We start from the raw sequence: 8,489 nt of genomic DNA, 5'->3' as shown, positions 1-8,489 counted from the left end.
CCCCCAGGGCCATAATTTTATGGCTCACCTAACCCACGGTGGCTTCTTCTTCCTCCTCTGAACTTTCTTCTCTTCTTGGTCCCCCTTCAATCCCCAGCCCAAAAAATCTAAATCCTACCTATGACTCTTCTGCCTATCTATTGGCTGCTGACATCTTTATTTACTAATCAGAAATAACTTAGGGGCAGGGTCACTTAGCATCTATGTGCACTTTCTTGTCTTTGGGGCAACCAGTCTTGGGGGGCCAATATTAGCATTAAAATACAAACAGCATCAGGCCAACCCACTACACTTTGCCACTTTTTTTTTTTTTTCCGAGACAGGGTTTCTCTGTGTAGTCCTAGCTGCCCTGGAACTCACTCTGTAGACCAGGCTGGCCTCGAACTCAGAAATCCGCCTGCCCCTGCCTCCCAAGTGCTGGGATTAAAGGCATGCGCCACCACTGCCCAGCTGCCACTTCTTGTATTTGTTTCTTTTCTTTATTTCCTTAAGACAGGGTCTCAAGTGTAGGGGTCTTAGTTTTGGTTGAAGCGCTGGCTGGAAAGCCCGGAGACCCAACAGGTGTCTATTGCCTCTAAGGAACTGGCATCTATTCCACCATGCTCCCAGAATCCAGGCTCCTAACCTGTCGCGTGAAACTCCATTGACCTACACTGTTCAATCACGTTCAGGGCAATGCAGCCCCACCCAAAGAGCACAGGTAGAGGGAATGACTACAGGCCTCAGGCCCTAGAGAGATTTACATACTAATGAGATGCCTGACGGCCAGAGGGTGGAGCCAATTAAGCATTCTTCCCCAGCCCCTCCCCCCTCTCTCTCCCTCCCTATTTAACTCAGGTCTGCCCTCAGTTAAAGGGGGGGGGGGGGGCGCGGGGTGGTGCACAACCAGACTGAACCATCATTTGTCATGCCAATAAAGCCATTTTGGAAACCCAAGAGCTTTCTCATGTCATTGGGGCTGCACCATGAGGAACCGTGGAGAAGGCCTTTAATGAGCCACTATAGCCACAGCCTCCATGCTTAACTTCCCCCTGGAGGAACCTCCTGCATTCCAGCCATATTACCTACACTCAAGAAGCCCAAAATAGCTTCAAACTCACTATATAACCAAAGAGAGATGTGTTCATCTGCCTCTACCTCCCAAGCACTAAAATTATAGGCATATGCTTCCTGTTCTGAGTCTCACCACTTTTTACTGATGATGGAAAGGCAGGTTTCATCATCTATCCCAGAGATAAAATCTGTTCCCTGCTCCTGTATATAAATAACATTTTATTGAAAACCCATTACAGTCAATTGTTTATGTGTTGTTTGTGGCTGCTCCTGTGCCACAGGGGTAGCATTGAGTAATAACAGCAGAAAATATATGATCTACAAGGCCTGAAGTACTTGCCATCTGGCCCTGTACAAAAAAAAAAAAAAAAAAAAAAAAATTGACCACTAATTTTGAAGGTTGGGAGGGAAAATATACTGTAATTATAAATAAACGTAGCCTTAACATAAGAGTACTTACTGTTTCTCTAACCTGAAGCCCAGTTCACCCAGTCAATTGAAATCAGAGAAACTAATCTGTGCCCTCGCCCACTCTGCCATCTTAGCAGGCTGGCTTACTTAGTTTCCAGCTAAGAACAATCCATAGGGAGACAGACAGACAGACAGACAGACAGATGAAATGGAGAGAGCTAAGATTTTCCATCTTCCAGATTATGGAGATGGCCCAGGAAGGGAAATGTTTGCCCCACACGCCTGAGGACCTAGGTGTAGCTCTCTAGCTATATTTGGAATGTTGAGCACAGTGGTATGCACCTATAATCACAGCGCAACTCAGGCAGGCAGAGACAGGACAACCCCAGAGGCTTGCTGGCCAGTCAGGCTACCTGAACCAGGAAGCTTCCGGTTCACTAGGAGACTTCCTTTGGAAAAGGGTCAGAGAAGTTAAAGAAGACATGCAGTGTTAACCCCTGTCCTCCACATGCACACATATGCACACATGTATATACCACACATAAGTGTGAATGCATGCATATACTGCACATATAAATAAATAAGTCAATTAATAGACTCAAAAACTGATTGAGGAAGACACCTAACACTGACCTCTGGCCTCTGTGCGTATCCTACAAAAGCATGCTCATACACACAAACGTACTCACACACAAAGGGAAGAAAATCCCTTTTCTATCATGAAAAAATGTTTTCTCAGAAACCTTTGGTAGAAAATCTCAAATAGGACTGCATGCATAGCTGTAGACAAATCACAATGTGATCTGAGACTGCCATGATGGAGCTGAAGCCAGGTTTGCCAGGCCTCACTGAATATTAGAGGTGCCAGTAAATTAGAAAACACCAGTATCTGTGCTCTAGCTCAGCCTGGTTAGGCTAGCTGATTCCTAGTGAAACATAATTTCAACTCCCAGGAAGAATCCAATAGGTGACAAGAAATGAGAGCTCCCAGTAGACTAATTACACTCATTTCCTGGAGCTAAGAATGTGTCTGTGTGAACAAAATAGAATCCATCATCTGAGAAGAGGAAATGACTGGTGACTTTTGAGTAGGAAAAACATTGCTGTTGTAGTCATCTATCTAAACATTGATGTAGGGGCTGGAGAGACAGCTCACAGAGTAAGAGCACTTTCTGTTCATGCAGATGACCTGGGTTCAAATCTCAGAATCCACATGGTAGCTCACAGCCTCCATAATTCTAGTTCCAGGAGATTCAACTCCCTCTTCTTACCTCTGTGGAAACTAAACATGTATGTGTTTCACATGCATGCATGCAGGCAAGACATTCATACATATAAAACAAAATAATTCTAAAACAAATTAAATACTGATGTAATTAGGGTAGATGGTGGGACCAAAGGGTGGAAAGACTCAGAATTCTGCCAGAACCTCCAGTGAATCAGAGAGATCACCCAGGAGGCCTATGGGTAACGATGCTGGGGAACTTTAGTGGGTGAGACACATCCAGGTGACTGTCAATGGAGTCAAAGGATACAATAAAGAGAGAAATGTTGAGGATGCAGTTCATTCAACAGTGAGCTCAATGAGGAAGGCCTGGCTGTGTTGTTTCAAGGTGTCTAAACAGATATTTTGTGTTCAGCAAAGTGGTAAAGTGTATTCTCCATACTGCATTTGGGGGAATGATAGGGGAGCCATGATATGAGACAGACTGGGAATGTCTTGAGAAAGCGTATCTACACCAACACCAACGGGGACATTGTGACTTGGGTAAGGCTGAGCTAGTTTGCACATGAGGAGGTTATGTGCAAAACACAAAGAAAAGGAAAGCTTGATGTCCTGGGTTAGAACAGACAGAAATCAAGTCTGCAGAGGTATGGACTTATCCTGAAGCTTCCATACTAAGACTAAATCCTGTTGTTTACAGCTAACAAGACTAATGAAGTTACTCAGGCGAAGCCAGTTCTTCCAACTCTGCATCCCTCAGACTGAGCCTTGATCCAAACTCTGACTAGCACATGACTAGTAACTGTGAGATCCCAATGACCTTTTGGTCTCCAGTGAAACAGTCTGGGAAAATTCTTTTCCCTGTACTCATTTTCAAACAGCAACAGCTCGGCACCGGCACCGTTTAAGATGCTTTGTCAAGGGAGTTCAATTAGCATCATGGTGGGAGTCACCTCAGGACTCCTTAAACTTTGTCCTCCTGTGAATTCCTCTGGGTTTCCATGACTCATATAGATCGTCTAAAAAAAAAAAAAAAAAAAAAAAGTCATGTTTTATCTTCCGGATTTCAAGGCAACTCTGGTCCTCTCAGTGTCACATTAAATCCAAAAGAAAAAAAGTGCTCGAAGGGAGGCAGCAGGTGGGAGATGCTGGGTCCATAGTTCCTTGCCTCTTCTCCAAACAGCTGTTGGAACCCTGGAAATGCAGGCCCTGTGATTTCCCAAGAGCCTCCACAATCTCCTGATGGGTCAATTTCCTGTTTAGAAAACACTAGATATCTATTTGGTATAAAGCGAGGTCCTGGGTTAAATAGAACCCAGGAGTGCTAAACCGTAACAACTGTCAAACCTGCTGTAATAGTAGCAAAAACAAATCTCAGCTTAAATCACTGAGAAAACATTTATTGTCATTACTAGTAACATGAAGTATGCCATATTCATTAAAGGACCATAAGCAGAAAACACTATTTGTCCTTGAATTCAACAAATGCTTAAATGCCTAGTACATATTTGCCATCCAGTAAGTCACAGGGTGAGTAAAACATAATTCCTGCTTTTCAGTAAATAAAAACTTTTAAAATGACCTTTGCAGGGCTAGGAGATGGGCCAGTGGGAAGGAGTACTTGCTGCACATGTATGGAGGCCTGAGTTCAAATACCCAGCACCTATGTAAGAAGCCATGTGTCACTGAAAACACCTGTAACCCCAGCACTGTGGGGACAGAGACAGAAAAGTCACTGGGGCAAGCTCATTGCCATTGAAGCTCTCTATTCGGTGAAAAGACCCCTGTCCCAGGGGCACCCTGTGTCTCTGTTTTCTGCATATGCATGCAGGTGCCAAGACCCACAAACATATATACACATACATATTATACACATACACACACATACCATACCACACCACACCACAACACATACACACCACATGTATGCCACATACCATAAACACACACTACAACACACCACACCATGCATACTACACATTCATACCACAATGTAAAAATATTATCACCACACACCACTTACATACACACATACACATACTCTTACACACACAACAAACATTCACAATATATATCATCTACCCCCACACACAGACACCACCACCATACACTATACTATACACACACACAGCACAATGTACATACCATACCACATACAGACACAACACAAGCATATACACATACATACTACTTACACACACACACACAGAGACAGACACACACACACACAGAGACAGACACACACACACACACACACAGAGACAGACACACACACACACACACAGAGACAGACAGACAGACACACACACACACACACCACACACACTGTGCATACAGGCTCCATGGACGTTCCTGCTTGGAACCATTTCACATGAGGCTCTTCCTGAGAAGACATTACAAACAGTATCTGGCAAGTTAGTGTGGCTTGAGAGAAAATGACTTTGGCAGAAGAGGGAACAATTCCAATGGCTTGCCTTCATTAAACGAAAACAGAAAGAATTGTTTCCACTCACCTCTGAGGCCATGAGGCCAGACAGCACAGCTTGCTCGCTTTCCTCCCAAATCAATCTCTACCAAGAGTGGCAAAGCAACCCACTTTAATCCAGAGCCCACAGTGTGGCAGAGGCAGTTCCAGGGTGCGAGGCCTCAAGAAAGCTGGATAGCACATAAATACTATACACAAGGCAGGAACTCACAAGCAGATATGTTAAAATTCATGAGATCCATACGGGAATGGCACATCCTACTGGTGACAAAATTTTAGATGTGTGGAGCGAAAGCAGACACAAAGACGAACTGCGGGCGGGAGAGGTTGAGAAAGCAAATTAAACTCTGTGAGAAAGGCCAAATAAACTTGAGTTTCTTGAAGAAAGCACAAAACTAGCTTGCTGTATCTTCATGGTCTAGAAGGCTTACTCTGTTCTTTTCCTTAAAAGCTCTGACATGAGAAAATGGAACAAAATTAAAAGATTTAAAAATTTGTTGATTCAGTTACCTTGGGTTTTGTTTGTTTGTTTGTTTGTTTGTTGTTTTTTCAGGAGCTGAAGATCAAACCCAGGGCCTTGTGCTTGCTAGGCAAGTGCTCTGCCACTGAGCTAAATCCCCAATCAAGAGCATACACAGGCTGGCCCAAGGTCCCTGGCCTTGTTGGAGGAAGTGTGTCACTGTGGAGGTAGGCTTTGAGATCCGCCTCTTAACTGACAATGAGCCAGTCTTCTGTTCCCTTTGAAACAAGATGTAGAACTCTCAGTTCCTTCTCCAGTGCCATATCTGCCTGGATGCTGCTATGCTCCCGCCTTGATGATAATGGACTGGACCTCTGAACCTGCAAGCCATCTGCAGTTAAATGTTGTCCTTTATTAGAGATGTCTTGGTCCTAGTGTCTCTTCACAACGATGGAAACCCTAACTAAGGCAGATAGAGTGGGTGATGACCTCAGCCCCTTTGAGATCTTTGATACCAAAACCTGCCCACTAGTTTTACCATCAACTACTTCCCATGGAGAGTTATGCAAAGCAATAGATAGCTATGGCATACAGATGGATAGCTTCAATTAATAAATATTATAACCTCATGTCAAGTGTTCTTACATCTATTTCTAATTTTTCTAATCAAAATAATACCTAAATTCTTAGATGTAAGGGTAAATATATAATAATCTTTCTGTTGAAAAATTTAAATGTAAACTACAGATCAAGTTTATTGCCAGTAGATATGTTGAAGTTATAAAATGGAGAGGAAGCTGCTTATAATGTGATAATTGAGTGTTTTAATTCAGGTTTTTAGGCTCCATGTCTAATACAAAATAACTAGAAAATGAACCATGAAAATTCAACCAAGTGTTTTTTCAAGAAAAATGATGAGATACATATAACCTTGAAGCATAGAAGCACACCTAAAATATTTGTTCTTAAATTAGAAAGACAGGAAATGAAAATATGTGTGTTCATATGCAAGATATTTTTATTTGAACAGCTCGCTGAAATTTCAAAATCAGTATCTCAGGGAAGAGCAAGAGATCAGTAAGACATCAGTATCTGCTCAAGACTCAAAGCCCACGTTCTCAGCACAAAGTTTTATTTGTTCCAGAGGAACAGAGGACAAGGAATAAAAGACAGAGACAGAAGGTAGAGAACGAGGGAGAAGGGGAAGGAACCAGAAGTGGGAGGGGCAGAGATATTTACCCTGCAATTGAAGGAGGCAGACACAGATGTGGCCCATAGGCAAATGGTGGTTTATAAAGGTAAAGGGGGAACACTGTGTTGGAACAGGGTGTTTAATTTTAATTGGACTTATTCATTAGGTTAGCCAAAGGGGGGAGGGGGTGATGGCTGGGCCTTGGTAATCAGCCCCAGAAGGAGGAAGAGGACAGATAAGGCAATAGACCTTGGCTAGGTTTTAGGAATGTAATTTAATGTTTTTTAGCAAAGTAGAGGGAAAGGTGGAGAAAGGCAAGTCCGCCAGAGCCATACTTGCCATACTCAAGGTAGTCAGAGACCCTTCTAGATCAAGAAGCAGTAAGAAGGCTGCAAAGAGGAGGACTTAGGCACTCTACTTCTGATGTATGTCCTTTGTCTTAGTCAAGAATGTTCTCATCTCCATGTTACTTCAGAATTGAATGGTGAGCCATCATTGATTTCATCATCCTCTATTCCCAATGAATTCATATGCTAATAATGTACTGGAGACTTATTGTTTTCTAGTCCTAATTCTGAGGGTTAGGGTGTAATACTTTATGTCCACTTGAACCAGTTATAACCCTGTAGGAATTAGACTTGTTTTTCTAAAAGATATTTTGTTTAGGTCATTGTGAATATATGTGCAGTAGTATAACATATGACAGGAGATCTCACATACTTGACGTTGGTATTATCTTGTAAACTAAATTGTATCACCACCAGGGTATTGTCATTATAGTAAGTCTACATGGTTCATGGTTTCCAGTTCTATTTGTAGTCATTTGGGGGTGATTAATTCTAAACTGTTTTATGGCCACCAGTTCATGTATCCACCACCACTGCCAAGATATTTGACAGTTCAACCACCATTAGAAAAATATGCATCCCTTGGTGTAATTCTACCTACCCCTAACCCCTGGCAACCACGGTTTGCCATTTCTAAAAGTTTGTCTTTTCAAAAGTGTTGTTGTATGATGTGATAAAATTTCCAGAGATTAGCAACACAAGCCATATTAACACTTTAGAAATTTATCAAAATATTGTATGTAACAATAGCTTGTCCCTTTGTGTTGCCCGGTAGGATCCCATGGTAAACATTCACCTCCTGTCTCTACCTCTTGAATATTGGGATTTCTGTATGCACTACCACTATGCCAGCATGTATACACTTCCCTATGAGTGTATACTTTTGTTGACTTGGGATAAATGTCAGGAAAAGTAAATGCTGAGTTGCATAGTAGTCTCAAAAGATATGATCCAGCGTTTCCAGATTGGCTGTGCATTTCACAGTAGTACCAATAATTCCCAGGTGACCAGGGCTCTCAGAATTCACCAACATTTGGTGTTGTCTCAAGTGTTTAATGTGGCTGTTTCAATGGGTATGTAGTTTCATGAAACTAGTTTTATAAAATAATGGGTTTGAGGGGTGTTTGTTTGTTTCTTTCTCTGTTGTTTTGTTTTATTTTGTTTTTGTCTATGAGTTAGAAAAAGCAACCAAGTCCAGATAGGAGAATGTTAGGGCAAGAGAAATTGTCATAAGAAAACGTCCACACATGAGGTCCTGTTAGAGCAGGTCTTCAGAAATGATGGACAATGAAAGAGGACTTGTGTTAGAGGAAGTA

Source organism: Arvicanthis niloticus, chromosome 14, assembly GCF_011762505.2.
Source record: "Arvicanthis niloticus isolate mArvNil1 chromosome 14, mArvNil1.pat.X, whole genome shotgun sequence".
NCBI lineage: Eukaryota > Metazoa > Chordata > Mammalia > Rodentia > Muridae > Arvicanthis > Arvicanthis niloticus.
This window is presented reverse-complemented; position numbering follows the sequence as displayed.